The sequence below is a fragment of the Apaloderma vittatum genome, unplaced genomic scaffold (assembly GCF_000703405.1).
Source record: "Apaloderma vittatum isolate BGI_N311 unplaced genomic scaffold, ASM70340v1 scaffold8079, whole genome shotgun sequence".
NCBI classification, from domain to species: domain Eukaryota; kingdom Metazoa; phylum Chordata; class Aves; order Trogoniformes; family Trogonidae; genus Apaloderma; species Apaloderma vittatum.
In genome coordinates this window covers 116,797-140,591 of record NW_009733499.1, presented here as the reverse complement: position 1 = coordinate 140,591, position 23,795 = coordinate 116,797, and the positions used below count along the sequence as shown (strand labels likewise).

Sequence of the window (23,795 nt, the reverse complement as noted above, 5' to 3'; positions counted from 1 at the left end):
TTTTTTCTGTACCAAAGTGAAAATGAATGTGAAATGTATGAGTACAAGAAAATCACTCTTGAAATACAGCATTGTATTTTGTGTAGATGCACTGAATATTCAGCTTCATAGAAAAATTATAAGGAAATATGAATCACTCCCGTTTCATTTTTAAATTCTATTCCTTCTGCCAGCATTGATGATTTGAATCCCTGGAGTTGCATTCGGAATTGCTCCACAGCATGAGGGAAGAGTCTATAGTTATATGTAATAGCTTTCTGTTGTTAGCTTTTACACTAGAGTTTTGGTTTGCTCCATTTACGTAGTCAGTAGAGCCTTGAACGCTGATTCTCACCTTTAAATATGTTAATCAAAAGTAGTTTCACTGATATCAAAGAATTTACATTATCATATTTGCAAGAGCAGAGCTGGTCGCAGAAATGCTGGTAAGAGAAGACACTTATTTCACGTTTGATTTCACCTGAAACTAATAGACTTCTTTCCTTTTTTTTTTTTTAATGTTTCACAGGGCTATTGTGGCTTTAGTCTACAATGTATTGAAGGCATTTATGGAAATGAACAGCACCATGTTTGACGAGCTGACAGCCACTTACAAGTCAGATCGTCAGCGGTAACTTTTTAAAGCTTTTTTTGTCAGCTGTGCATAAGGCCTGCTGTTTAGCTCTTCCTTTACACTCAGATGCAGTTGCTAATCTCACATATAATAGACACAATGCCTCGTTTTTCCCCTTGCGTGCCCTGTAGCCTTCTGCTTGCAAGATGGAAGGTAATATCACATTCAGGTTGTTCTTCACTCCTTATGAAATACAGTGTCCATTGCGGTGCCTGGGAATCCACATTCCTCATGGAATTCCTTCTGACTGCATTCCAGAAGACTTAAATGTATCAGGATCTTGAATAATAAAATCAAAACACAAAGGTTTAAAGATAGCAATTTGTTTAAAGACTTCAAAAATGTTACACTGAGGTTTTGGAAAGAGACATGAGGAAAACCCCTTAAGATTTGATTTTCCCAACTACTGCTCATAGGCTGGATGTGGTCCTAAGGCAAAGAGGCATCTCTCGACCCTTTCATTTCTTATTCAGAGATCCTTCTGTATCTGAATCTTCTAGTATGCGGGATCCATTAGTTACACCACTCACATGATCATTAGTTCCATCCTGGTAAAATACTTTCTGTCTTTTCTCCTGTTTTCCTTCATCTTCGTTTTTACAGTTAGTGCAGCATCTTTTCTCAAAAGTTTCAGCTTATCCAAAGTGTCAGGTGAAAGAAATGAGGAAACTTTGGGAACTCTGAGCAGTTTGCAACATGACCTAAGTCGTACCTTTTCTGTGACTTAGTGTTCCTCCAAGCAAAGCACAGGGCACTCTGTGGTCCTCAGACCTTGTTAGGGTAGTTCAGTCTCTAAAGTTGCTTGGAGGCTGATTTTTTTGAAGTGTGTGACTGGAGTCACACTGTCCTTTTGTTCCACTTCGCTGTTGCAGACTACAAAACTTTATACACACAAAAAAATAATTCTACACTTGACAGGTTAGTTCATTAATGCAGTATTTTACTTTTAGTCACTTCGATAAGTATTTGAGCTAAGATGCCAGATGCATTCTAGATAGGTGTTGATAAATAAGGCTCAATCTGCTGGTGCTGTTGAGACAAACCTGCAGGGTTTTCTAGCAAGAAGGGCAGAGAATTTTAGGGACTGGTCCCATCATCCAGCCATTTACTGAGTTAAATCAATTTGAGATTGTGCTTTGCCCCTTTAAGCTGAGGACCTTTGCTCCAAACAGGACCAGACAGTGGTAGGAGGGAGTCCCGTGGCTGGATAGTGGGTGAGGTTTATTGACTGAACTGCACAAAGGGTTTTTCTTGTACCTACTGATGTTGTATCTCCTACCAAGGCTGGTACTAACAGTTTTCACTCTTTATTTATTACTTGTTTTAAAGCATGTGAACATCTGAATGTATAAACTGGGATATTTATGTTTACAGAAAATCTTTAGTGTCTTAGTAAAAACACATTTCCTAAGGGTGCCCTTAAAGCTTGAGGAGAAATATGTTCAGTATTAATGACTGTGATAGGTCAAATAGGTAAGTTGGGTGAGATGATCATCTTTTAAAAGTCATTTAGGTAAGCAGAAATTTTGTAATGTTTAGAAGATAAATATCCATAAGTAGCCTGAAAATGTCAGGCTACTTCACTTACATTTAATTTAAAATATTTTCTAGTGACAGCAGACTTTTTTTTTCCCCTCCTTTTTTTTCCTTTACTGTTCTTCAGGGATATATCTGAAAGTTGGGTTTATATTTTATGTGTGTAAAATACTCTTGAGAAATTAAAATGTCAAATAAATGAGCCAGATGTTAGTATTTTGACTGAATCAAGATGTGTAGGAATGTTCTGAAATATTTTTCAGAAATTCTCTAATGTGACTGGCAGAGAATCTGTATATCTATAATCTCTGTAGTTCTCCCTTTCTTCTGAGCCTACAAGGCAACATAATAGAAATTGAAAGCATTTTGTACCTCACAGAGTCAAGGCAATTTAGTCAAAGTAAGCTATAGCAGAGGCAGGAAATTTAAAATCAGATAGTGCAGGTAAAGTAAATGTTAGGCCAGCTGGTTAATTTTATCAAATCAGCTGTTAAAATCTGATGTTACAACAAATGCTACATAGATATTTTGGAGTTTCATAAGGAAAAAGAGTAAGTCACTAAACAAAAGGCAGGTCTTGTAGCTTGAATTTTCCTTTGGCTGGTACCTAAACTAAGTGAAAGGGACCAGTCACTATAAGAAAGATCAGTGATTCTAAAAGAATGAGGGAGTGATGGTTCTAAAAAGTGGCTGTTAGTTATAACATGAAAAAATAAAATAAATAAGCTTGAAAATAATTAAATGCAAGTTAGTCCTGAAATACTAATTTATATAATCTTGATATATTTGTTCCATAATATAAGTCCAGTGTGTCTTTTTCTTATACAACGCACGTTAGTGTTGATAAACACTCACTGTGTTCAGCTTTACATTTTGTGTTCTTTTTTTACTAGTTTGTTTAGTGGTATTTATGTAGGTAACAAAAATAAAAATACTTAAAAAAATTAAGTACTTGTTAGGAAAATTACAGTTATATTCAACAGACGTAGTGCTAATTAATGTCTAAAAAATTTAAAATTTAAATATTCTTCAGTCTTCTCTCGTGCTAATTCTGTGTTTCATTTCATCTGTCAGTGAGAAGAAGAAAGAGAAAGAACGTGAAGAACTGTGGAAAAAACTGGAGGATTTGGAATTAAAGAGAGGTCTTAGACGTGATGGAATAATTCCAACTTAACAGAAAAACAAAACAGCATTATTAACCTGTGGAGTCACACATTTATGTAGTAGAAGATGGAGCAACAGTTTTCTGTATTGTGCAACTTTACAGTAGATTTCACATTTGTTTCATTATTACAACAGCACTGTATATACCTGTCTCTAAGTAAAGGAAAAAAATAAGGACTTTAATCCAAAGTTTGGACAGCAGATGGACTTCTCAGAACTTTGCAAACATAATCATTGTTTTAACCCTTCTTTAAAACCAGTCTTCAAAGATCTGTTGATGAAAATTGCAATTGTCAAATTCCATTGTCAGGACCTGTTCCTTATTTATCGTTAGCAGAGAGTATAATACAACTTTCAAATGTGAACAATCTTAAAATTTAGCTTGTCTTTCTGCTAAACTGTTAAGTGTATTTATAGTAAAAGAGAAAAAAGACTGTCATTTCCTTATGAGTTTGTGTAACATCCTCCTTCTCTGGATAACTTTACTGTAATTTGACTTTTTTTTCCTTTTGCACATCTTCATAAGTTGAATGTCCATTTGGATCAGGGCCATGAAAAACATAGGTCCTGAATAAAAGTTTTGTTTACTGGTGTGAGCATTTTTTTAGTACCAGGCCGTCTCTGGTGCTTCCTTAATTTGAACATTAGGAGTTAAAAAAAACAAGTAGGTGATAAACATAGTAGGAAAGGGAGCTTTGGATTCATGCACCTATTTATTGCAAATCCAAATTAGTGTCCACAATCCTTGAAAAATGGGCAGTGGTAACACCTTGGACTTCAGTACCTAACCAGTATTAGTGAGACAGCACTGGACACACAGGCCGGAGTTGTTTTAGAAATACTAATGGCTAAATTATTACCGTATGTTTTTATTGGACCACTTGAAAGAAAAAAGACAAACGCTAAACAGTGCAAGCATGAAATTGATCTCCGGTGGTCATGGATCTGATCGGGAATTGAGTTGAGATAGCAGTTTGAACTGTTTGGAGTTGTTGCCTTACTTTTTAATATGTATTTATAAAGTGTTCCAGCAAAAGAGGATGTAGCCTCTAAGAAACATACTTTAGTGTTTTTGTGGTTCTAGTACTATTACTCATCATAGTACCAGCCCTATGGTCTTAGCTGGAAAGGATTCTGGATAATATACTTCTGCATTCTCATCTGGATGCTCATTCCTAACTACTGTATTTGTTACCAAATGTGGTTCTACAAATGCTACTGAAAAAAAAAAATTCTGGAAATCCTAATGTTCTGAGTATTAATAATAAAGTTTAAAATGCTTTTATATCAAAGGTGCATTGTGACCAAATTGTTTAAAACAAAAGAAAAAAAATACAAAAAACAAAGGAGAGGGCTGTATTATAAGTATACATTACTGGCTATCTGCTTTGTATTTGAAAGTGGAATCTTACATCTTTGGTAGGTAAAATGCTGATAAGACATGTACAGTATATATTTAGCTAATGCAGTTGCATTATTATATACCGAGAGGTATGTGTTTCAGGATTTTTCTCCAGGATGCTTTTGAACTGTTACAGACATATGACAACAGTGAATTGATAATCCTAAACCATCAATCCAGCAGTATTTACAGTATAAAACTGAATTGGTGTTCATGAGTCTTTGTGATAGTTGCAAACATGAATTTATGACCTGTTGCCATTGATAGAAATACAGTATAAATACAAGCTTGTATATTTTTCTTCCTACCATTTAAATATACAGTAGGATTTGAAGTTTTCTTGTTTTCAGGCATGGAAAAGAGGTAAAAAAGAATTCCCTCCTAGACTACTGACTGTTTCAGGATTATCAGGTCACGGTTTGTACTCCTGGGTCTGCGCACACAGATGTTGAAAACTCAACTATTTTGTAAAAACTTGGCACTGTTAATTCTGGAAGAAAAGTGGAACTAGACATATGCAACACCAAACACAATATGGTTTAATGGGATTAATATGAGCTTCTTTTAAGAACACTGACTGGGACGCGATGTAAATTAGGCAGTTACTGTCATAGTTGAAACATTTTATTTTAAAGTGCTGAAGCAAAGGTGCAAGCTGAAATACTGAAGATTAAATAAATTTATAACAAATCATGTCCCTTAGCCCATTGATTTTGACAGTCTTTTATTTCTATTACCAAAAAAATACTTGATAGTGTGATTTCTGTATGAAAGGATCATGCTTTACACGAGGATGGACTTAAACTCCTGCTCGAAGATTATGTTCAATTGTGAAAAACTGAGATAGAGCGGAGGAAAAAGATTAATGTTTTCCACCCGGTGGAGTAAAACACAATAATGTGAAATTAGAAAAAGCACCTTGTCCTGTACTTAGAGTTTAGGTGAGTGTTGTTTGTGTTCATAACTATTTTGGGTTTTCACGTGACATTCTAGTATTGATCATACAAAACTGATGAGAGCCTGGTGGGTTGCAATATTTTGTTACCTCTGATGTTACCTCTGATGTTACCTCTGGGATAGTGGGGAGTGTCTAAATTTTATAGATGAATGATCACTTCCGAGAAGGAGCGTTTCTTTAAAGTGAAGGAGGCGATGTGGTATTAAGTCACTTGACTCTAAAAGGCCGGTAACGACCCTGGGTTGCGCGGTGAGATGTCTGTGAAGGAGCACGTGCCACCACGAACCGAGCGCACCCCCAGGATCCGCTGTTTGCCGCCATCCCAGTGCGATGATGTCCCGCTGCTCTGCGGAGCTCCTGTTGCTGCCAGGTGGAGCTGTAGGCAAAGAAGAAGGCAGCTTTTGGGCCCAAGTGTGATCAGTGCGTCTATTTAATTATGCTTTTGTTCGCTTCTTGAGTTCTAGAAACTACCTTTACTTGTGTAAATGTTTTTACTGACTGCACAGAGCAGTTGTTGGGTGGTCGCTCGTGTCCTGTACCATATTGGTTTCAGGAAAAAGGGTTGGATGCGCTCTGGTAAAAGCAAAGAGCTGCGTTTTCAATGCTAGGGCATTGCATCAGGTCATGGGGATATAACAGCTGTAAAAGTAAAGTTCCTCTCATCTTCTTTAAATTGAGCACACATTGCTTTCTTCATCTTGCAAGGCTCACTTATTGTTTTCCTTTCATTGCTTTTGAGTGGTTTTTGTCTCTCTTCCAAAGGTTGGAATGCCTCAAATAAAAGTGTTCTAACGCCGTTGGAGCATTCACTAGCAGGGTTAAAGTTAATTTAATCTTGGGTTTGTTAGCATAAATAGAAGATTTAATTTATTTTTTTATCTCCTCTTATGTATGGGAAAATTGAGGTTCTTGGAGCCAAGAATTGCTTGAGTAAGAAATACAGCAGCTGTACTGAGATACTTGCATGAGTACAGCCTCAGGCTCTCACACTCTGTGGAAAGGAAAACGTATCAGGAGCTTTAAAAACCTCTTCATTGTTTTGTGGGGAGGGGGAAACACTAGATTCTTCTCCCCCACCAAGTGAAACTGAAATAATCTGCTTTTGGTTCCATCTTGGAGAACAGAGATGGCGTTCTTTCTTAATTGTGTAACACCACCATCCCAAAGCAGTTGCCCTAAAACGAGACAAAGGTGACAACGTGCAAGATGGAAGAATGTTTTTATCTACGCGTGGCTCTTTTATTTTGACTCACCTCCATCCCTTAGCAGCTCTGTAGTGAGCCGCGAATTACTTTTTCTAGTTGATGTGTGCAGCAGATTTTGTATAGCCCAGTTTTTCGTTTTGAAGCCTATATCTCAAAACAGAATGGAACTAATTTTGATTGAAAACTTTTATCCAAGTGTTGCTTCCCGTCCACAGAAGCATATGCTTTTTATCATGACCTCTCTGAATACAAGTTTTTGTTATTTGGATCACTTACTGTAAATATGTTGTATTCATAACCTCATGTAATGATGAGGAGTTTTCAAATATAAATAGTACTGATACGTTTCTTGTTGTTGTCCTATTTTTGACTGTAGTATAGCGAATGACCTGACATGCTTTTTGTTTAAAAGTTAGCATTTAGATTCATAGATCTCAGTATTTTAGCATTTCATTGTTTAAGCAGGAGAGGGCAGCAGAAGTTCGTTTTTCCCCATAGGAATGCTCTGGTCCATTACTGTTTTTAAACTTAGATGGATTTAACTATCTGTGGGTAGGGGGGAAAAATGAAACGTTTTTTTATATATATTAAAAGGTGCATATGAAAATAATATAGACTGGTCCAACCAGACTGTGAAAATGTCTTCTAGTCTACGTCAAAGTAATAATAAAAGAAAAATACCTTCCATCTCTGGATAAAGGACAAGCAGGTCTTAAGCTCTTGGGTTCAAATGTAATTCTTTGGAAATAGTTTACTTTCTTAAAAGTGGTATCAAAGAAACTCGAACTCAATGGTGCTCCCAGCTATAAATGTGTAATCCTCCTCTTCTGCACATGCTCAAGAGGCTCTGTACTGTGGGTGCATCTAAATAAAGAAGCAATGAAGTGTTTTCCAGGTGCTTGGCTTTTTTTTCCACCACCTCCCATCTAAACTTCATGTACGTGTTTGACAGCGAGCTCCCGGCAATTAGATACGCACTCGTGTGTTACATGTAAGGACACTCGTCTCAGGAAAGACAATGAGGTGGTAATTTAAGTTTCTGCTGCAATTACTGTAGTAAATGCTCTGTTTTCCTTAAGTTTATGTTTTTTAAAGGTGCGCTCATGATGTTTAACATCCTTGTACTGCACCCGGCCATGCCTGTGAGGGAGGTAAAGAGCAGTGGGTGCAGAAAAGACACGTTAAAGCCATGCAGTGTTCTAAATAAACCATTTGACCCTTACACTTTGCAGCTGGGGAAGGATCTTGCTCTATAGCATTCTGCTGTTTCAGTCCTCATGCTACTCTTCATTGCAGTTTGGATCAAGGAGAAAAGCTTTAGGTGGTTACATATGTGGGAAACAGCCTCTGGAGAGAACCACGGATAGAGCCTGCTAAGAGGCGACACTGGTGAAGGGTTTAGAAGCACAGTAGATAAGGGTGCTGCAATAGAACTGGAGACAAGATGTATTAAACATCTACTTCTGGTTTTAAAATATCAGTTTCCTACATGAATTGTCCTTGTAGCCTAAATCTTAAAAAAATCTTTCCATTTTAATTTTTTTTGTATTGAATTTTCAGCAATTAGATCTTGCCTCCCTTTGTTATAAGAGCCCATTATCACAAATCTCTTTAAATACTTGTAAGACAATATTCAGATCACTTAACAACCTTATATCTCTTTACTTCCTTATTGCAAGGCAAGTATTTTCCAAAGAAGTTAAAAAAAAAAAAAGAACATGCAGTAAGTTGGCCTTCAGGGTAGGATTTGTCTTCAGTACTTGCAAGTTAGAAAACAACCTTGAAAGGATGGGCATTAGAAACTTAAATTAGTTTCCTACTTTTGGTAATAGTAATTGCTTTGCTAATTTTTCATCTTTGTCTTTCCTTCTCAGAATTCCTCATACAATAGCAGAGTGCCTAGTTTATCGTACATTGAATTTGGACCCCAGATCACAAGTCTGACCTACAAAAGTAGATTTTTGTGCAGGTAAAGGCTGTTCCCAAGTCTGCATTCAACTACTGCTTCAATACAGTAAAGCAATAGCTTGGGTATTAAACTAGAAACTGATACAAGGTCTTGCATTACAAGTTCAGAGCTATCTCTGCTTTTAGAGATTAAATGCTGAAGCCAAAGTGAATATCCTGAATTTGTTAGTAAATACGTTGGAAGAAAGCACTAATGTACTGTGAGTAATGACTGCAGGCTTTTCTGTCTATTTAGTGCTTTGCCCCCCCACACCCCAAAATCACTGAAGGTGTGAGAAATTAGGGATCACTTGGGAAGGACGGAAATCTTGTGATACCTTGAAAGAAAGATATATTCTGTAGTGCTGAACAGTGGCTCGTGCCTTTGATACCCACTTGAAAATATCTGCTAACTTGTCTTGTGTTATCCCTGAATCTGGGAAGGTCTTCCAAAAAGAGAATGAGAAAGGGATAATCTATAGAGATTCTGAATGTCGATTTGGAAATTCTTACTTTGTCACCACCTGGGACCGGGTTTTGAGTTGGTTTTGGTTTTTTTTTTGCCTCTGCACTTCAATGACAGAGAAAGCAGCAACCCAAGAGGCAGTATGCATAGAGCATCTGGCTGGAGGAGCGGTCCAGGGAATGTGCATCCCTACCTGCCCGCCAAAGCAGAGGGAAGCTTGAGCATAATTGCCCTTGACAGCAAGGAAGGAAAGACGCTGCATTCGTATAAGCATGTGTGTGGGCCTCCAGCAACAAAAGGTAGAGATTATCTGCAAACTTTCTTAAACTGAGCAGCCTTAGGCCAATTTTGAATCCACCTTCAGGGGAAGTGGACGCAGTTCAGCTGCGCAAGAAAACTGGTCAAACAGTCCAGCTTAATTTCTGGTATCTTGTAATATTAAATATTGATACTGGTATTAAATATTAATGTTAATTCTGCAAAATATACTGAGTAGAACTACATCTGTTGTCCCTAAGACTTTGCAATGACTCCCATGCGTTCCTAAGTATTACTTCGGCTGCATAGATAATGCACATAAGTGGAAAATCACTGTATACTTAACTATCTCAAACCAAGATGGGCGTCTGCATTATAGAGTCTCCCATTTCGGGCTTCTTGAAGGCAGCAGGCTAAAGTCTGCGGTTGTCACATCTCGGAGTAAACTGAAACTTGGCAAAACAACACTCTTGATTTCTGGAGCAAGGAAATGTGGAATTCAGACTGTGGTAATTAGCTTATTAGTCCACAGACTATTTCACAAACACAAAGGGATATTATCGCTATTTGCTGTCCATGACACTCATCAGACGGTAATTGTCACAGTTAGTGATTATGCACGAGATTTCAAACGTCAGTTCTAGCTAGACAAAAAATTACTCTCTGGGATACAAAGGAAAGAGTATTTCCTGCTGTTGCCACCCCCACACCACCCCCCTTTCTCCTTCTGCGATGAGGCTCTGTGAACACAAGCGTGAAGGCTTGAAATGGACTGGATTTGGTCTTCTATTCAAAATTGTCGTAAGGGGGACAGCACTGGTGATGATGGGCCAGCGGGTATTTTAGCGTAACCCAAGCAAATGCCTTTCCATGTGGTTAGCTAGACAACTGGCATTTTTTGAGAGATCTGTGGAGCCTCGTTCTCACAGTGTAACTCTGCTTTAGGAAAAATTGTGCTGAAGCTTTTTTTCAGGTGAAATTCTAGGTCTATAATGACCCTCAATTTATTAAATCTCTCTAAAATTTCTGGTATGAATCATTAAAAGGCTATTCCCCTGCGTCAATTTCCATTACTATCTGGTTATGCAGAGTTTGTTGGTAAAGTACTTTTCAACATTGAATTCTATAAATTTGCTCCAATATTTAGAAACGCTTCTGTTACAAATGCAATAGAACAGCTAAAGATATAGAAGAGCTTTGATTTGACACCCTAATGTAGGATCATTCTGGGAATAATTTTATTTCCTCCCCTTTTGCTTCCCCCCCTTGACTTACTTCTGTTTTCTTTTGCTGTAGAGCTAGTTGTGCTGTTGGTAAGTTTGCATATGTGCAACACAGAAGTCAAATGAGAGAAAAAAGGAGATACCATCTAGAGCTGTGCTTCCAGAGCACGTCCGTGTAAGTCTCCCTTACAGCCCAACCTTCAGCGCTCCTCCTTCGTCCTCTCCTCTGTGCACAGAAATCAGTGCCCAGTTACTCTCCAAAGCTCCTAGAGATGTAATGCCTGAACTTAGGGATGTCTCTGATCAATACCTTCAAAGATCAGATCCTCACAGGCTGCATAAGCCCTTTTGATTCTTCTGCTAATACAGTTTAGACAGGCCAAGCATATGCAAAAACTCTTACTGGTTTGCAGGTTTTCATCAGAATTGGGGAAAGCAGAGGTGGCTGCTTGTCCCTTAGCAAATCCATCAGCTTTCAACTTTTTCAATTTCATTTTTCTGGGAATTTTCATCTGCTTTTGTTGCGATGAGTGTGTCTTAGTAACTTTCTGTGCAGTCCAAATGCACTTTTTTTAAAAAAAAACCAGATCAAACAGTTCCAGGAGCAGCACAACTACCGACACTTGGCTTCGTGTATCTCTCCTTTATGACTTCGCAGGTATGGCTTGCAGGAGCCAAGTCTGAGGCACTGACTCCCCTGACAAATGGTTGAACTTAGCTGGGCAGAAGCTGAGGAGAACTGCCGACAGTCAGATGCACGTGGCCTGATAACACAGCATTTCTTTCCTTAGGAAACTTCGTGATAAAGTGATACTAGGCTCTTTGCCTGGTTTTTAAGTGCTATTCCAGCAGAAGCCCCCTGGTTTTCATCAAAGGCAAGCCAAGAAAGGTCCCAAGCATTTCAAATGCAGGAGCAAACTATCAGCAGCTATCAGGTATGTCCAATGTTTACCCTTTAGTTTATGAATTCAGTGCCTAGGAAAAGAGATTAACTAAATTAGTAAGTAAGTAACAGCAAGACTGTTAAGAGACTCCTCCCCTCCCGCCTTTTTCTCCCCTTTTAATCAATCATAATTTATATCCCTGCAAAATCCACCATCACTAAGCTGCTTTCTCCTTTCCTATTCTAAATTACCAAACCAGTTTCAAATCATCAGCAATGAAATGTATGAAGTGTATAACTTAATGGAACAATATGCAATCCATTATTGGGGTATGAAATCTAGTAATTAAGTGTAAATGCTTGGATTCATTGTCTAGGAAAACAGAACCTATAAATAAGCCATTTAATGTCACACTGTTTTGGGGGTGGGTTTTTTTGGATCAGGCTTCAGCTAGTCACTGATGTAGAATATCCTGTTTCGCTTGCATCGTTATTGCAGCAGGGAGTGCGAGCCTGAAATCCAGGTCCTGCAGTAATAAATAACAATTCAATTTCCAATGCTTAAGCTGTCGTTTCTGCATAAGCTTGACCAACCTTCATTCATTATGGTAGGATAGTTGCAAAGCAGAACTGAGAAAAGTATTATATCTCAGTGCATCATTCAGCAGAACAACAGCAACAGAAAAATCAGATGAAAGGGAAGCGTTTCCTTTACAACAATCTTTTTCCATAGCCAGGGTGTGCAAAACACAGGTAAGGCTTAGGACCAGTGATTTCATGCTTGTGGAAGTACTAGTCAGTTAAAATTGTGTGACTGTACTTCTATACTGGCTTGTCTCTGTCTGTGCTGCCTGACTTTGCAGTGGTTGAAGTCTGCAAAACACAGCTTTGAAATGCTTTTTCCTTTACTGTAACTTTGAATTGTTTTCCATGTGTTCACATTCTGTTGCTTTCATCCATTATCCTCATCAATTTGTTCAAGCTAATACATTTTCCAAGTAGCGTCTTGCTGTCTGGAGACGTCTCTTTGCAGAGCTGGGGTGGTTTTCTTTTTGCCTGCAGAAAGCAGACTGGGCAGGTGCTGGTGGGACGGGAGTGCAAGCTATGCAGGGAGGACTTACCTTCTCTGTATGGCTCCTCCCTGCTCTGGGTCTCGTGGAGTGAGGGCCATGGGGGGACCCTCACCCACTCCCCCTGAGCTCCCCAGTCCTTGGGTTTTCCATCCCACAACGCACTTCCCTGAGCACCTCGTTGACTGGACACCCCCTGATTCCTCCTTGCCCCAACTTGGGATGTGCCTTCTCTCATTCACAGCTTCCCTTTCACTCTTACCAGAGACTATCTTCCCTCCATCCTTTCCACTCCCTCAAGAGGCAACTCTTGCTCCTTATTGCCAAATCCCCTGCAGCCCCGACCTACTGGAGCCTCTGATTGGAGCTCGTGTAGGCTTCAGTGGTTTCGTCTGAACCTGCTCCTCCTGCCTTCCAGAGCTCACACCCTCATTAGACACCATCTGCAGGATGCCCAGGCAGGTCAAGTCGTGCCTGTCACCTGGCTCTTCTAGGAGAAAGACATCCTCTCCTCTGCTAACAGGAGACCTAGACATAGCAAGTCAGTAATGAACCCAAATCAGTCAGATGCTTAGAGGAAAGGATATGGAGAAAAAAGCTGTGTGTTAGCTTGGGATAGAGTTTGTCTGTCTGCAGAAGGGGGTTCTGTCATGTTTTTCTACCGATGCCCAAGTCAAAAAAAACAAAACCCCAAGAGAAAGAATATTTTGTTATTTTTACCTTGGGTGCACTCATACTTCATTGACTAATGGAGATCTTCCCTCTTCTAAGTACAGAAACACGATGAGACAGATTAAGTACAGCTCTTCTGTAAACTGCAGGACTTAATTCTCTTCCTGCCGAGTCAATGATGCAAGTCCCGTTGCCGTCACCAAAAGTCAAATAAAGATCTGTGACGAGATTGGACAAATCTGCTGTGTCTATATGGGAAACAGGACAGTACTAACAGGAGTGATGTGGGCTCATTTTCTCTTCCTGCTGTAAATTTATCCTATTAATATCATCTACTATTGTGTGTATATTTGCTGTGTGACCTTTAGAAAGCGTGTATGGATATAAGCCTCAGAGAGAATATGTGATCCCAGTTTGCTTCCTGCTTGTCTTACAATGATGCACCCATCAGCTCCGGAGAAAAACTGAATATATTTGTGAGCATACAGTTAAACACTTACGCACATACAATAAAATCCATCTCCTTGATGTTAAGTAGAGACAGCTTTTCTAAGGCTGTCTAGACACAATGTCTGCATACAAAAGAATTTGGTTATGAACAGGGCAGCATTGTTCAAGAGATGATATTCTGCTACTGGGGAATTTGAAAGGTTTGTTTTCTTTTTTCTTTTTGCTTTCAAGCACGGGGAACTACACTTTCCTGATCCAGTTGTCATTTCATGACCAGTGTTAGAAAGATACTGTCTTTTCTCTACCGAGACTCTCCATTATTGTTACTTACCTAAAACTTGCTGTCCTGAGGAAAAAACCCCAAACCTGTTTACCTAATCTCTGATGTGAGAAAAACTGGAAATTAAGCAGTGTAACTTCATTTCCTTTGTCTGGAGAATACCAAATGCATACAGAAGAGGTATTTTGTACTGGCTGCAGTAAACATTGGTAGGATACTGAGAAGCAAGGTGTGGACTGTCTGTTTTGGCAACCTGTAATGGAAGTGGACTGACATTTTGTAAACCATGGATGCAGATAACTTGCACAAAGTGCACTGCTCTGACCCAAACCCGCAGAGGAGACACGGTGCTGGGGTAAAATGTATGTTTGCAAAAGAGTTTTGTAATTGGAAATGCTGAAATCAGGTGAAAACCAAGACCAGGCAACATTCTTAACATTTATCTTCCTTCAAGGATGATGAGATGTTTAAGAAATTAGGGAAACAAGTCATTTTTGAACAAGTCATTTTTGGATCAGGGTAGGGTTGTCATAGCCATGTCAGTCAAAGACAGAGTCTGGATCCCTTCATCTCACTGCCTGGGCTGCTCTAGTTTTGGGCACTACAGTTCTGTCTCACAGCCTGGCAACTTCTTGGGTGTGGATGAGCATTTCTCTGAAGCGAGACTTTGCATCCCCAGGAATACCCCTAATGAAATGCCATGCCATCTGATACAAGTTTGGAGTGAAGAGCACTCTGAGAAATCCCTCCCCAATCTCCATAGGTGTGTGACTTCTTTAAGCTGGCTTCTCTAGGGGGGCTGGAGAAGTTGAGATCCTCTTCAGTGCTCAAGACAGAATAATAAGAGAAAAAGAGAGCTGTATTTAGTGCCTTCAGTCATTTTCTATTCTGTCTGCCAAACAGGTGCGGCAAAGGAGAGATTTGGAATAAAACCATCTCTGGATGAAATACCACTAACCTTCTTTAGGCACTTAGGAAGATTCGGTGTCTTTAACCCCTCGATGATGATGATAATAAGAGCAAACCCCAGAGTTCCTTGAACCATGGTTTGAAGCCCTTGTATTCCTGTGACATGGAGAATCATTCTCGTTCCATAGATGCCCTTAGGTCAGGTGGGGAGACTGAGTGGGCAAAATCCTGGCTGCTTGGGCTAGATTCACTGCCTGTTTTGTATGTGTCGGAAGGAGATGTGGGAAACATTTGCCTCAGACAGAAACCCTGCATGGACACACACCTGCACAGGTAGTCAAACAGCCCAAATGGAGGAAAAGAACAGATTAAGCAATTTTAATCAATCTGTCAACATCGTGGCTCATTGGATTAAAAAAAAAGTAAAAAAAAAAAGAAAAAAGTGGTGCTTTCTCAGTTGAAAAAGACTATGAGACTGTGAAGTACAGAAGATGTCGTTGTCACCAAAACATGTTGTTAGTTCCACCACAGTTCTCCACGCTGTGTAGAAAATATCACGCAAGGCAGGAAAATTAGTAACTGTTGGACTATGACCCTTGAGGTTGTACTAGAAACTGTGCCTTTACAGCATCCTGGGGCCAATCTCTGCATGTGGAGGGCTAACTAAAAGGAGTATAGACGAGCATAGTTTTCCCCTTTCAGTGTCAGTGGAGATCTGGCCATTGGCAAACTCTTGAAAATTTAGCCTATATTTTTGAGTGATGCTAAAGGGCCATGGGTTCAGAAACTCAGTTCATACAGCTGGGCCCTGCAGGACCTCTGATCCCTTCATCCACTCATCACTGACACTAATTTAAGAAGCCAACCTTAACTTTTCTGTTCTAGCCTTATGTCTAGGGTCAAACCCAACATTTTATTACCTTTCCAGCTTAATCTGTGAGCCATTTGTAACGCATTTTCCTTATATAGCAACATCTGTATGTTGTACACTTTACATATTGAAGGGGTTCAGAATCTTTTAGTATGTCAAGTTGAACAAGAATCCCTGGGGTACAGTTTGGCACACTGCTCTGAAAACATACCTTTTAGTTGTTTCACTGCTGGTTTTCAACTTAAATGGCTGATCGAGGACTTGAACAGCTGGATTTCAGCATCTGGTTGCCACATGCCAGCAGCCAGCAAAGCAAGAAATTATTCTACTGGACCATGATTTACATATTTGGCCTTTGAGCATAAGAGGATGTAGCAGACATTGTCAGAATCAAATACAATATAAAGCCCCCTGAAATACGAAACTTGTTAGATTGTCACATCTCTAAATTTTAATCTCTGGTTTGAAAGAGTCTTTAAATGACACAAGTATTTTGGTTTTATCAGGATTTATCTGTCTAACTTAATTAAAGCAGACATAGCTTACAAAGACTGTTGACTATAAAGCATGGTTGAAGAAAAACAGAGGTGTGTAGCAACAGCATCATGCAACTGGATTTGTGGTTTTCTTTCAGTCAACCTGTACCGATAAACCCATGTGCAGAAGGCTCTGCCCTGAACTTTCAGCTCAGATATGAAATTGCTGCTACTGCAATATCAATATTCATAAATAAGTTATAATTACACTGAGTGATGTCTTCCCAATGGCAGAGAGCTGTTCCCCTCTGGGGCAGAGCTGTGTGTTTCAGAAAGCCCCGTAGGCATCAATGTGCTTCCATGGTCAGAGCATTTGTTTGTCCTGTGCTGGAGCTGGTATTTCACAGGTCATGGCATATGCAACAGCACAAATTACTTGCTATTCAGTGCTGTCCCTGCTGTTTGCTTGGTTTAGAGGGGTGTTTTGGAGGTGCACTGTGCCTGAGAAATGATATTCAGGATTGGTTTATGACAGTTGTAAGAAAGGGGTATCTACATGCGCTCTCACTGTGGCCTCCAGGTTCTTCTTTCACAAGGAAAAGGCTCATCCCTCTCCAGTTGTGTTACAGCAGAGTTAAAATGGAGGTCCCTGCAGAAAGGACACAGGTGTGATTTCAATGAGACATTTACAGAGTGATGTGGCCGTGGCAGCACTGCTCAGATGTGAAAGGATGAGCTTTGTCATCCCTCGCCCATCTAGTCTTCCTCCCTTGGTAATTCTTCAGTTGCTCACAAGCTGGTGACCCAAGACAGACAACAACAAGGTGACAACTGTGTGGTCCCCTAAGCCGTCTCTGTGCAGTTGTAGAGTTTGTTCCTCAGAGGTCTGCTGGAACCTGTTTTTCTGTATGCCCTTATGTCTCTGCGGGTCCCGCGACATGGGATGACTTGGCACCCACGAGGGGCTTGTTAAAACCAGTGGGAACAAGGTGATGAACTTACGCTGGAGATAGTCTGAGGACTCGAAGTGTTGGCTGAGATCCACATTTCCCCAGAGGGTAAGAAGAGTTCAGGCTGGAAGATTTGGTTCTGTCTACTGCTGGAACTTCTGGCCTGTTACTGTCTGGGTCTGTGCTGTGCTGAGGTTTGGTTTGGCCAAGTGCCTCTCTGGGGTTTGAGACTCTTGTCATATTTGTTTTACTGGCTGGATTTTGATTAGTTCAATAGTTCTATGAGTTTATTCTAATAGGATTCATACGAAGACATGGTAGGTTTGCTTCAGGAGCTTTCATTTGTAAACTTCACTCATCACCAAGGCAAAGCTGGAAATGGAACATTAGCACCGGTGGTGATGTGTGTCAAAATGAGGTCTCTTTTTTCCAGCACACTGGACATGAACAATAGGAAAATTAATGAATTAAAATAATGTATCTCTGAATTTCTGTAGTTTTGATCAAGAAGCTTCATCTTCAACTTCTGAGCCTGGAGAAGAGGGTTAATGGAGCTATGTCATTGCCCACTAGTCTGTCATAAAAGTCGAAAATGTTATTTCGAAAGACCATTAGAGGAAAGCTGTGGAATGCAGAAGTGATTTGAGTTAAACTGGTTATTGCCCGTCACATATGTTTCCTTGCAACAGCAATGCTAGTAAGGCAGTGTCTCTGCTAGAGCACCTGTGATATTGCTGCAGTCAGTCCAGTGCCATTCCACAGTGATTCACATCTCCTGGGCTGGATCTTTCAGTTCTGTTCATTGTGCTGTTCTGCCCTTTATAACACAGGTACCCCCACTGGCAGCAAGAAATAATATTTTCTTCTGTAAGACAGGTCATTCCCCTAAGGCCTAAGCGTGGTGTGATTGACTTCCACTGCAGGCTCGACAAATCCCTCATTCTTCTCACCCATTCAGGCGGTGCCAGTTTGTGTTGTGTTAAGCTCAGGAAAAGGAATGAGCAGAAAGTCTTCTAAAGCAGGAGGAGTGGCTTTGTGTGCCTGAGACCTTCAGGCAGGACTGGTGCCCCGTTGTTAGAAGGGAGAGTCCACGTTTATCTAATTACCACCAGAGAATAGTTTCCTGATTGCTGCCATGTGCTTTTTGTGCTTGGAATTGGCAGAATTTCTGTCAAAGCGTTTCCAAGAGCTTCGCTTTCTTCCTTTGATTTTAATGTGCAGATCAGCCATGCCCTCTCAAGGTTAAACCTACTTTGTCTGTCCCCTTGCAAACCAATTCTTCACGTTCTTAAGAAATTTAGCAAATGACAGAAAGTCCTATTCGAAGACAAATATGCAGCAGCTATGGGAACAGATTAAAAAATCTTAAAGTACTTGTTTGCAATACTGTTTTCAGGATGTAAAGGTATGTAAAGCCAGCAAAAGGTAAACGACCTATTGAGACAAAGTCTAATGTTAGCTTGTATAGCGAAAGGTGATTCTGGTGCTATTTTTTAGTGAGTTAATCGAATTAGAGTAGCATATATAGCTTCAGCTCCTGCCTGATAGTTCACAAACCTGGCTTTATAACTCACCCTATTCTAACGCGAATCCCAGCCTCTCTTGGATGTTGTCCACAGGAGTTATCACTCCTGTGAACCTGGCCAGCAAATCCATACCACCTTATCTCCTCTCCTCCTTCTTTTCTGTTACTTTTGAACCTCCAGCCACCCTTCCCAACATTGGTAAGAACTGTCTCTAACTCTTGGTTATTTCATGCACTTAGACTGACCACAGATTTTACTACCTCTTGGCTGCCTACGTGTTTCTATGCAGTGCTTACTATGGGCGACTACTCAATGTTGTTGCTTCTCTTGGTCTTTCTCAATAGATAGCACATCTCTGCTCCTTTCTTATCACTGATCCAATTCCATTAACTCTGTAGTGTGTCTCAAAAAGAGAACAGGCAGGTAAACAGTGGATTTATTCATCTTTAGAAGTTTTATCTATATGTCACTTAACTTTTTATTTCAAATAAATGTAAAAGATCCAGGGAAAGAAAATTTCTGATGTACACTGAAGGTCAAGTGTACGTGCAAGTGGTATACTTATTAATTAACTTAAATAAGAGCATTCCCCCTCCCATAAAAAAAGCCAGCAAAACTTTGCGTGGGGAAAAAGCCGACACTTGTGCTTGTCGTAAGACATGATGCAAATCCTTCAGAAGTTGGTGCCTGTCCCATGAATACACAGGATTTTCCAAAGAGACCGTAAGTGAGAGTCTGCAATTTGTCTTTCATTTTCCTTTTTGAGATTATTTAGGATGGAGACAAGAAAACAGAATCTCAGTTAGCTGAAGTCAGTGAATCCAAACTGAATTACACAAACCAAAAGTTCAGCACCTGTTTTTCTAATCCATGGAAGAAAAGGGATCTGTCAAAGCTGGTTGATCTGCCATCTGGCACGTATTTCCTGTACCTGGCTGTAATCATGGGCTGATTTTTGCTGGCCCATTTCCAGAATCAAGTAAAGGAAACTTATGACCAGCATTTCACTTTTACCTTCTCTGCCACTCAGGATCTTTTAAACTGTACATTTTTAAAAAGCCTTTAAAGATTTCTTTTCTAGCTTTATTTTTGCTCAGCAAAAATTACAGCCAAAAAAAAGTTTTGGTTTTTTTTTTCTTTTTTTTGTGTGGAAAGTTGCTAATATTTTTAGATAAGTGACAAGACTTTTTCTGTTCCTCTTGATCTCCCTGTGATCTCATTTAGCTTTGAATCTCCTGCTTTTTCCTATTGGTTTCAATTGGGGAAAGAGGTGTCCAAGGCATGTCTGGTGATCATGTCTATGGTGACAATTACAATACTTCCATTCAGCATTCCTCCTCCGAAGTCCCACCTGATAGGTCTTCACTTCGACCTGGAGTGCTTTGCTGCTAGCAAGACTGAATAATAATGATTGAGAACACTGGAAAAAAATCTTAAACATCCCCTCGTAACTTCAAGAAAGTTTTCAAATTTTTAGTAAAAATGTTGTTCTTTTCTTCTTTGTTCTTCCCTTCCTCTTCCAAAAAAAAAAACAAACCCCACCTCTTTTTTTTGCTTTGGGTTTCTGTTAAGGGAATTAATTTTCTGAAGCAGCTGTTTCCCATGTTGTGATGGCAATATGGCAATAGCTCTTATTGCCTGCTGCATTTCTATGTTTCAGGAGGTGTTTGCAGAGGAAAAGAGGCTGAGGCTGGAAGGAGGGACTGGAGACTTGTGGCTGGAGAGCGCCCCGCACTTCGGTGCTTCCCGAGCTTAGCCCTCTCACTGCAGGCTCCAGGGCAGAGTCTTTGTGTGGCTGATAAAGCTTGAGTCCTTATAGGACCCTGCTGTGTTGCTACTTTAGAAGTGTGGTGAAAAGGAGTAACTTTGGGGAGGAAAAGGTGAAAGGAGGAGAAGAGCTGGGATGCTTTGGTTCGGTTGTGCTGGTGCAGACACCAGCACTTCCCATAACTTAGGTGAATCTCTGTTGCCACGCATCACCTCTGAAGAGGGGAACAGTGCCTCTTGGTTATGTAAAATGTCCAGAGATATCAGCGCAAGTCTTGCTTGTCTGTGGACAAAGGAGTTGCTTCCCTCACTTGCTTCTTCCCATCACTGTTTCCTAATTTAGAAAGAAAAGGCAAAATGCTGTTGCACTGAGCGTATGCTGTTGACCGAGGAAGCAAAACCTAAGCCATGCCTTATTCACCCTGAAAAAGAAAGAGCGCCTAAGTAATACAACTCATTTGGTCCAGAATGCTTCAATATCACATCTCCTCAATGTCCATTTGCTGATTTCTGAAGGCCATTCTACAGACAGCCTGAATACAACCTGCCAGAAGCATACACTCGATACTTGTAAGGTCAAATAACAAACTTGTAGTAATCACCGTTTCGTATTTGGTAAGAGATGCATTTCTGGACATCAACAGGTACTGTTTTGTTTGGGTTTTTTTTTGTTTTGTCTTTCTCAGAAACACTGTAGGAAGGAATTTATTTAAATCAAGGTTTTATCTGTATTTATTTTCTGTTCTTGGGGTTGGGTTGTATTGCTGTGAATGCTTTTAACAGTGTCTCCCTGAGGGGTCCTTAACCACTGACACCAGCCCTACCTTTTTGGGATGTGCCTGGGCTTTGGAGCAGTCATCCCTGGGAGGTCACTGTCCAGCCATGAGTCGGTGGCAGGGAAGGGAGGTGACTTTCCTGAAGTCTCTACACAAGCTTACGGCTGCATTTCTCTCACCTGCTTGTCTTTTATGAACTCACTGACCAGCAAGCTTTTCATAGTACCAAGGTCCTCAGATTCTCTCTGTCCTATGAATAACTGAAAACTGTGTTTGCGTGGCAAAAGTAATGGACACAATTTCCAAATTTCTTTTGCACAGCGGTGCTTACCTGTGTGACAGCTCCCCAGCTCGTCAAGACAACATTTGCTTTTCTTGCAAACTCACACCTCTTCCCCCTCCCCTTGCCCCTGCTTGTACAGAACAATCGAGTAAAAAAGATTTTATGCAGTTGACAAAAATTCAGGGGGTTGTCTGCACAAATATTTGAAAAGTCTTCCCTCAGGGTATTTACTTAGGGCTTATTAATCAGGGGAGTAATGGTGATTTCAAAGTCAAGCTCCAATCTCCTCGCAAAGGTGTTGTAATTCCACTATGGAAAATAAGATCCATTTTGCCCCAGTGCATGCTCATTATTTCACTCACCAAGATACTCCTTTTGTTTCAAGGCTTATGTTATGAAACAATACCCTGTAAGCTAATCGCTGCTGGAAAGAAGAAGTTTGCTTTACAGTCAATGGGTTTGATGCCTTGGGTAGTTCAAGTAAGGATCTGCCTCTGTCTTGCCTTGATTGACAAGGCCCTGTCTATAAATTTAAGCAATTAAGCAACCCAGTAGCAGATGCTGGGGAGATTCACTGAGCACAAAGCTGAGAAAGATTGCTGTGCAGGTCTCTGGCTGCTCGCTCTGACATCCTGAAGCCCCCCCTGCAATTTGAAACTACGAAAGAAGATCCAACTCCAACAGGTGAGTGTGCTTCTCTGTTTGCTCCATGTCATACTCTGGCTCGTGAATCAAGCAACAGGTTTTGCTAAAATGGTAAAAAGTAATTTGTTCTGAAGTTTGTTTCTTTTGCTCTCAAAAGTCTGCTCTTAAAAACAAGGAATTTAAGCTTTTTTTACTCTCTCGAAGCTTATACATAAACATACACTCCTGTAATCACATGTAAGGCTACAGTGTAAGCGTGGTGATGTGTATGAGGGAAACCAGGTCTAAAACTCTGATTTAGCAAATTTAAAGCATTTGGTTTAACAGGAGCCTAGAGACCCAAACATCACTCAAGGAAAAGACAGGCCAGGCTCATTTCACTTAAGTCTATCCAGCTGAGGACACAGGCCAATGAACACAAATCCGTGTGCCCCATGCAGTAGTTGACTTCTTCAAAATTAAGTGTCAGTCTGGGGTTTCTAGGTGGACACTTTCAAATGCAATGCAAGTACGTGAAGTATAAAATGGATCTTGTGGTTTAGAGCTACTTCCCAGCTTCCTTTTTTTTTGACAGAGAAAGTTTTCCAAAGAGACTGATTGCTTTCTTCACTGAAAGACAGCAAATACAGGAGGGCCCTGGCTGATGCTGGGCTGCTTAGAAGGGGTGAGGAGCTCAAACCTCCTTTGGTCACCTTGGCTATGCCCCACCTTGTCTCACCAGCTTGGCAGCCTTGGTTGGGTTTGAGCTGGCTGGTAGGGCAGTGTGTGCAGGAGGAACAACCAGCCTCTCTGGCTGCAGCCCTGAGTGTGGACCAGCACAGGGTATTGGTAATGGCAACCCCAGTAACAGTTTTGGGATGTGCTGAGATTATAGCACTTATTCAGGGATGCTTGGCTCCTAATCTAGACTAAAAGGTAACTGGGATAAATTCAGAATTAAGTGCCTGGGTCAAAATGCTGATGTTGTACACAGACCTTTCCCTGCTGAATGCATGGAGCTGCAGCCGTGCTGCTTTTCCCCCACATAGCAAAGCTGGGAATCTGCCACCTCCCACGGATGGACAGACAGAGCCCTTCCAGACTGACCTGCCAGGATCAGAACTGTCAGGGCAACCCAGATGAGACAGTAAGAAGGCATGTGCTGCAAGGTAAACTTGCATTAGGGAGATTTCAGTGGGTCTGAGGCACGGACTGGTGGCTTTATCTCTTTCAGACAAACCCCACTGCTCTGCAGGGAGAGTTTGCCCACTGCTGGTTTCTGTTACAGGCCTTTTCACTAAGGCTTTACACCTCTGTGAGTAGGTGACCCCTCCTTCGTACATCTGCCTATCTTCTCTGGGGCTGAATGAGGGTGGGGAACAGTGTGCCTGAGGGGAGGAAGGGCTGAGCCTGTGCACTTGTACTTCTTGCCTCCCAGACTGTTCTGGCTCCCCCAGCCCTCCGCTTCTAACCTTTCTGCCTCAGC

The 23,795-nt window shown here is 40.6% G+C and overlaps 1 long non-coding RNA gene across 1 annotated transcript; it reads left to right on the top strand.

Annotated features, from left to right (window-relative positions):
- The first annotated feature begins 508 nt into the window (after positions 1–508).
- Positions 509–4,605, top strand: LOC104278830. The gene is made up of 2 exons (XR_717859.1): positions 509–610; positions 3,224–4,605. It is a non-coding gene; the product is annotated as an uncharacterized LOC104278830 (long non-coding RNA).
- Positions 4,606–23,795: the final 19,190 nt, after the last annotated feature.